Here is a 6,504-nt window from a genome sequence, read left to right as displayed (position 1 = left end):
GTGGTTAGGATCATAAATTCTAGTGACACATTTTGATTAAGAAGAGCAATAGAGAATGTAGTGTATGCTGTGGTACATTGGACAAATCCCCCAATTTTATAACTGAGGCATTTATTTCTCAGCTGCGAATTAGGTAGCTGACAATTCTCAAATCAGCTCCTCTTTGAGAATCACTCTCTACTAAGGAAGTTTTATTACCCAAGTCTAAGCCTATTCCTGAGGCACTCTTCAGTAATGACTGGCCACTTTCAGAGTACAAAAGCCAGACCCAGTCTCTGAAGGGCTATCTCAGCTTCAGAGCTTGTCACAGATATTCTGAAGGCTTTGTTGAAAGTGTGTCATAATTTGACTTTTCCCTCTGTTCCCAATACCACATCTCAATTAACTCTCTCAGAGGAGATGAGCTTGAAGAATAGCACTAGAGCTCAGCAACCCCTGGGTTTTTCCCCTGGCAGGGAGATCCAAGAATGTCTACCAGCTCAAAACTTCCTAGAGGTCTTAAAGTTCTCAACTAGAGGGCGGTGCCTTTCCCAGAAAACTACATAAAGTGTTGGTACCCCAAATACAGACTTTAATGTACCAAACACCCTCTGTATTCTCCCACTGATGAGGCTACACCTTCATATTCTTAGAAGGAAGGCACTCAACTTTGGAGGATTCTCCAAATCGGCAGCCATACCAGATCTCCTGGCTGGGACATAACATAACGAGAAGACTGGGGAACCATATTTTTCTGTTTTCATATGAAAAGAGTTTTCATTTTTTTTCTTGTTACATTTTCATTTGGCAAGTTTCTATTGACCTACCTATGATTTCTGCCTATTGACCTTTGGTTCTTTGAGGTAAGCTTCTCTTCATAGAGTTATTCCCTAACCCATGCCACGTGACATGGAATTTATCTGATCCACTGCAATGAGATGACCCATTTGACATCACTCCTACATCACTGTGTTATTTTGCAAATTAAATGATAAAATATGTAAAAAAAATCTGTTAGTCTGTGGACCTGGAAAATTTAGATATTAAATAAATAATTTGTTTTATAGTTATTATCATCAGTATTGCTTGTGCTACCCTTTTATTTCTGATTGTTCCAGGTAATCCAATTATTTATTATTTAAAAATATTTTTATTGTTGTTCAAGTGCAGTCATCTGCATTTACTCTCCACCACTCCCCTCTATCCCAGACAAACCCATGTCCCTCCTTTGCTTCCACCCGTCTTTGGTTTTGTCCATGTGTCCCTTATACATGTTCTTGAAAACCCTTCCTCCCTCCCTCCCATTACCCCCTCTCACTTCCCCTCTGGTTACTGTAAGATTATGCTTAATTTTAATGTCTCTAGTTATATTTTGCTTGCTTTTTTCTTTTGTTGATTAGGTTCCAGTTAAAGGTGAGATCATATGCTATTTGACCCTCACTGCCTGGCTTATTTCACTTAGCATAATGCTCTCCAGTTCCATCCATGCTGCCTCAAATGGTAAAAGCTCCTTCTTTTTCTCTGCTGCATAGTATTCCATTGTGTAAATGTACCATGGTTTTTTGATCCATTCATTTGCTGATGGGCACTTAGGTTGCTTCCAGCACTTGGCTATTGTAAATTGTGCTGCTATGAACATGGGGGTGCATAGGTTCTTTTGAATTGGTGTTGCAGGGCTCTTAGGGTATAGTCCCAGCAGTGGAATTGCTGGGTCAAAAGGCAGTGCCATGTTTAGTTTTCTGAGGAAATTCCACACTGTTTTCCACAGTGGCTGCACAAGTCTGCATTTCCACCAACAGTGCACTAGGGTTCCCTTTTCTCCACATCCTCTCCAACACTTGTTTGTTGATTTGTTTATGATGAACATTCTCACTGGCATAGTTGTATCTCATTGTGGTTTTAATTTGCATCTCTCTGATAGCTAATGATACTGAACATCTTTTCATATGTCTCTGGGCCCTCTGTATGTCTTCCTTGGATAAGTGTCTGTTCAGAATGTCTGAGATTTTCCTCCCAATGTCTTCCTGTAGGACTTTTTATGGTGTCACAACTTATATTTAAGTCTTTATCCACCTTGAGTTTATTTTTGTGTATCATGTAAGTTGGGGATCAAGTTTCATTTTTTTTTTACATGTACCTGTCTGGTTCTCCCAACACCATTTGTTGAAGAGGCTATTTTTACTCTATTTTATGCTCCTTCCCCCTTTGTCAAATATTAATTGACCATAGAGACTTGGGCTTATTTCTGGGCCCTCTGTTCTGTTCCATTGGTCTATGTGTCTGTTCTTATGCCAGTACCAGGCTGTTTTAATTACAGTGGCCTTGTAATACAGTTTGATATTGGGTATTGTGATCCCTCTGACTTGATTCTTTCTCAAAATTGCTGCAGCTATTCGGGGTCATTTATGGTTCCATATAAATTTCTGAAATGTTTGTTCTATATCTGTGAAATATGTCATTGGTACTTTAACAGGGATTGCATTGAATCTATAAATTGCTTTGGGTAGTATGGACATTTTGATGATGTTAATTCTTCCAATCCATGAGCATGGTACATGCTTCCATTTGTTTGTGTCTTCCTTAATTTCTTTCTTCAGTGTTGTGTAATTTTCTGAGTACAGGTCTTTTACATCCTTGGTTAAGTTTATTCCTAGGTACTTTGTTTTTCTTGTTGCTATATCAAATGGGATTTTTTTCCTGATATCTGCTTCTGATATTTCATTGTTGGTGTATAAAAATGCCTTTGATTTCTGAATACTGACTTTGTGTCCCACTGTTTTGCCAAATTCACTTATTAGACTGAGAAGTTTTTTGGTAGAGTCTATAGGATTTTTTTATGTACACTATCACCAGGTTCTCTACACATTCAGAGAAGCTTGTCTAGTAACAAACTATAGAAATGATCCCTGAAAGTATAGTCTTTTTCCCCAATTATTTAATAAAATTTTTAAACAGTTTTTTTTAAGTCAAACAGTCTTCTAAGCTATAACAGTGAACACAGAAGACAAAACTCCTTGTCTTTATGGAGATTATCTCTTGCATTGAGAGCTAATCAACAATATATTATATAAAATATATAACATGATAGAGATAAGATCGAGTGCAAAAATAAATCTTGGAATGGAAACATAGAGTGCATGGGCTTGAAACAGTTGGGGACACAGGGTTATGTCTTCAAGTAAAGTTGTTATTAAAAGGACTTACTAATATTGTGATATTAGCCAAAACCTAAAGGAGATGAGAGACTAAGCACTCAGGATATGGATAAGGGGTGTAAGAGTTCCATTAAAAGGAACATGGTATTCCACTCTCTTTTCTTATTTGTGTGGCTTCTAATAAGAAGACTGCTGTGTTCTTACCTTTGTTCCTCTGTAATAAAGAGTTTTATTTGTTTTGTTGCTTTTGAGATGTTCCCCTTTTCTTTATTTTTCTTGTTTGAATATTATATGCTAAGATGTATTTTCCTTTCATTTCCTTTTTTCCTTTCCCTCCTTTCCCTTCCCTCCCCTTCCTTGTCCTTTCTTCCTTCCTTTCTCTCCCTCTCTCTCCCTCCATCTCCTTCCCTATTGCTCCTTTTTCCTCCTCCATCTATCCTCCCCCTCCTCCTCCTCTCTCTCTGCCTTTCCTTCTGTCTCTCCCTTTCTTTTTCTCCCTCTCTCCTTTTTTTATCCTGCTTGGTGTTCTAGGCTTTCCTAGATCTGTAGTGTGGTGTTTTCATTAATTTTGGAAATTTCTTAGCCATTATACTTCAAAAAATTATTTTGTTATATATTTTCTTGTTCTCCTGTTATTCCAATTACGCATGTGCTAAACCTTTTGAAGTTGTCTAACATTTCTTGGACACTTTTCTGTTTTTGTTTTCATTTGTTTCTTGTTGTATTTTAGTTTGGCAAGTTCCTACTGACCTAACTTTCAGCTCACTGATTCTTTCTTTAGTCATATCCAATTTACTAATAAGCACTTTGAAAGCATTCTTCATTTCTGTGGTTATTTTTTTTTAATTATTGTTGCTCAGTTACAATTGTCCCACCTGTTTCCACACTGTTCACCCCTACCCTGTCCCCTTCACTCCTACAGTCAATCCCCTCCCATTATCCATGCCCATGAGACCTCTATTCATGTTCCTTTGCTTGCCCCTTCCTCTTCTTTCAATATTTCCTTTTTATTCTTCTTAGTTTCTCTCTGATCTTATTAGCCATCCGACCTGGCATGATAATTTACTTTTCCATTAGAGCCCATAATATATTATTCATAATTACTTTAAGATCACTGTCTGATAACTCCAATAATTATCTTATATGTGAGTCTGGTTCTGATGCATGATTTGTCTTTTCAACCTGTATTTTTTTTTAAATTTTTGTCATGTCTTATAATTTTTGTTGAAAGATGGATATGATGTGTCAGGTAATAAGGATTGAGGTAAACAGATTTTAAATGTGAAGATTCATGTTAATTGGACAAAGAACTTATTTTGTTTAATGTCTGCTCTAACTGTAGGTACCAACGTCTTCAAATTCCTCTAGTATTATTGCTTTTTTTTTCTTGAAATGTTGGTAGCACACAGAGATGATATTTGGGGACTTTGGCAGGCTTCTATAGGTGAATCACAGTGGAGACATTTTTTTTGGAGTAAATGTCTGCCATTACCCCTAGACACCTATTTTCCTTTTAAGAAACAGCTTTCAGCTGCTTGCTTCTGGGGTTTAGTAGAAACTGAACATTTATCAATGATCCCCCAAGTTACCATGCAACCCAATCTGAGGTAACTTCCTTCTAAAATGTCTGGATTGCAATCCAGCCCTTACATCTGTATTCTACTAAACCTGATTTCCCAGTATCAGGAGACTTACTGATTTAATTTCTGCAAAGAATTTAATTCTATTTTCTTCTAGGAATGGGAGAGACATAATTGTCTGGCTCCCTAGAGTGCAGGTGTGGATCTGAATCTCTCATCTTTTTGTATAAGAATTTTCAACCAAGTCCACTTTCTACAGGACTTTTCTTAACCTCTTTTTTCAAGGAGTCTGAGGACTTGTTTGTCACTGGAAATCTTTGACAAATACCCTTTAACTTCCTAGGCAATCTAACCTTTTTATGACTACTCCACCTATTCTATGTCTTCTAAACAATATTTGAAATGTTTTCATATTCTATTTTCCACCTATCATTGCCTTTATCCTGGATACTTAATTTCCTTTTTCATCTTTCTATGATATTTTCATAGGTTTGAGGAAAAGAATAAGATATAATCATGTAGCCGCAATCTTATTTTACCACACTTCTATCTTTTTTTGAATGAGACTCTAGTGTCATTTCCAAAGTTTCAAAAAAGTATTATAATGGGATAATATAAAAGAAAAAATTTTAAAGCTATTAGACTTTGTGACTAGTACAGGGTTTACTAATATTAAGTAGGTAAAGAAAAAATATTTTTAATTTTATAGTGATTGAGAATGAACAACATAAAATAAACTAGGTCTTTTTCTTTGTGTTGTATAACATTTGGACAAAATTTTCACTTGACAGTAGGAGTATTTTCCTTCTTTTTCAGAATGAAAGCCTGATGTTTGCCTTCACAATCAATTATTATTTCTTTTAATTTGGAGCTGATAAACATTTACTGCAAATGGCAAATCAGGTCAAAAGACATCCCAGGGCACAAGTCTTCAATCTTCTACAAGTTACTTTTTGACATTCAGGGACCTGGTGAGAATGGTCAGGAGAAAGACAGTGAAGAAAGGGTAATCACTTTCTAAAAACTATTTGGTAGTTTGGTTTGAGATGTTGGTGATTTATCAGGTCTTTGTCAGTTAAAAATCTCCAGAAGTATAAAAGAATACACAGCCATCTAGATAGAAGCTTAAAATCAGAAATTCTACTTCTACCCCAGGGGGGAGTTTCTATTCTGTTACCAATATATGTTTCTAAAGCCTGTCCTGTTCTATATATTTATAAGTTACTCAAGAAATGTATGAGTCATGTTTGTGTAACATGGAAATAGAAGCAATGATAAATATTTCACAGGAGAGAATCAAAACCCATGGTATCGCAATAAGCTGACTTACAAGAATAATTAAAAATAAGAATAGACAACAGAACGGTGGTAACTACAGGGGTGGGGGAGGAGGGAGGGAGATGAAGAAGGTACAGAAGGTCAAACACAAGGTGACAAAAGGAGTAGGCTTTGGGTGGGGAGCACACAAGAGTGAACAGATATCATGTTATAACCTTGCATACCTGAAACTTTTACAATGCTGTTAACCAACGTCACAGCAATAAATTTAATTGTACAAAAATAGGAAATGATAACAGTGTGTTTTCCTTTATATTTTTAAAATTTGAGTTAATAATAATATCTGCCATTTATTGAAAGTATAGGTTTTGTGCTAATCTAAAATATTATGCTAAGAACAGACATAAACCATCTTTTTTATTTGTAGAAGTCTGGTCAGCAAGTATTTTTGAGCATTAACTATGGACCAAGCTAATTACTACATCTTAAGACACATCAGAGAACAAAATAGG

At 36.0% G+C, this 6,504-nt stretch overlaps 1 pseudogene; it reads right to left on the bottom strand.

The window, feature by feature from the left end:
- Positions 1–2,827: 2,827 nt before the first annotated feature.
- On the bottom strand, positions 2,828–2,901 carry LOC123826495 (annotated as a pseudogene).
- Positions 2,902–6,504: the final 3,603 nt, after the last annotated feature.

The sequence above is a fragment of the Phyllostomus hastatus genome, unplaced genomic scaffold (genome assembly GCF_019186645.2).
Source record: "Phyllostomus hastatus isolate PE091 unplaced genomic scaffold, TTU_PhHast_1.1 phas_contig_80, whole genome shotgun sequence".
Lineage (NCBI taxonomy): Eukaryota > Metazoa > Chordata > Mammalia > Chiroptera > Phyllostomidae > Phyllostomus > Phyllostomus hastatus.
This window is presented reverse-complemented; position numbering and strand designations above follow the sequence as displayed.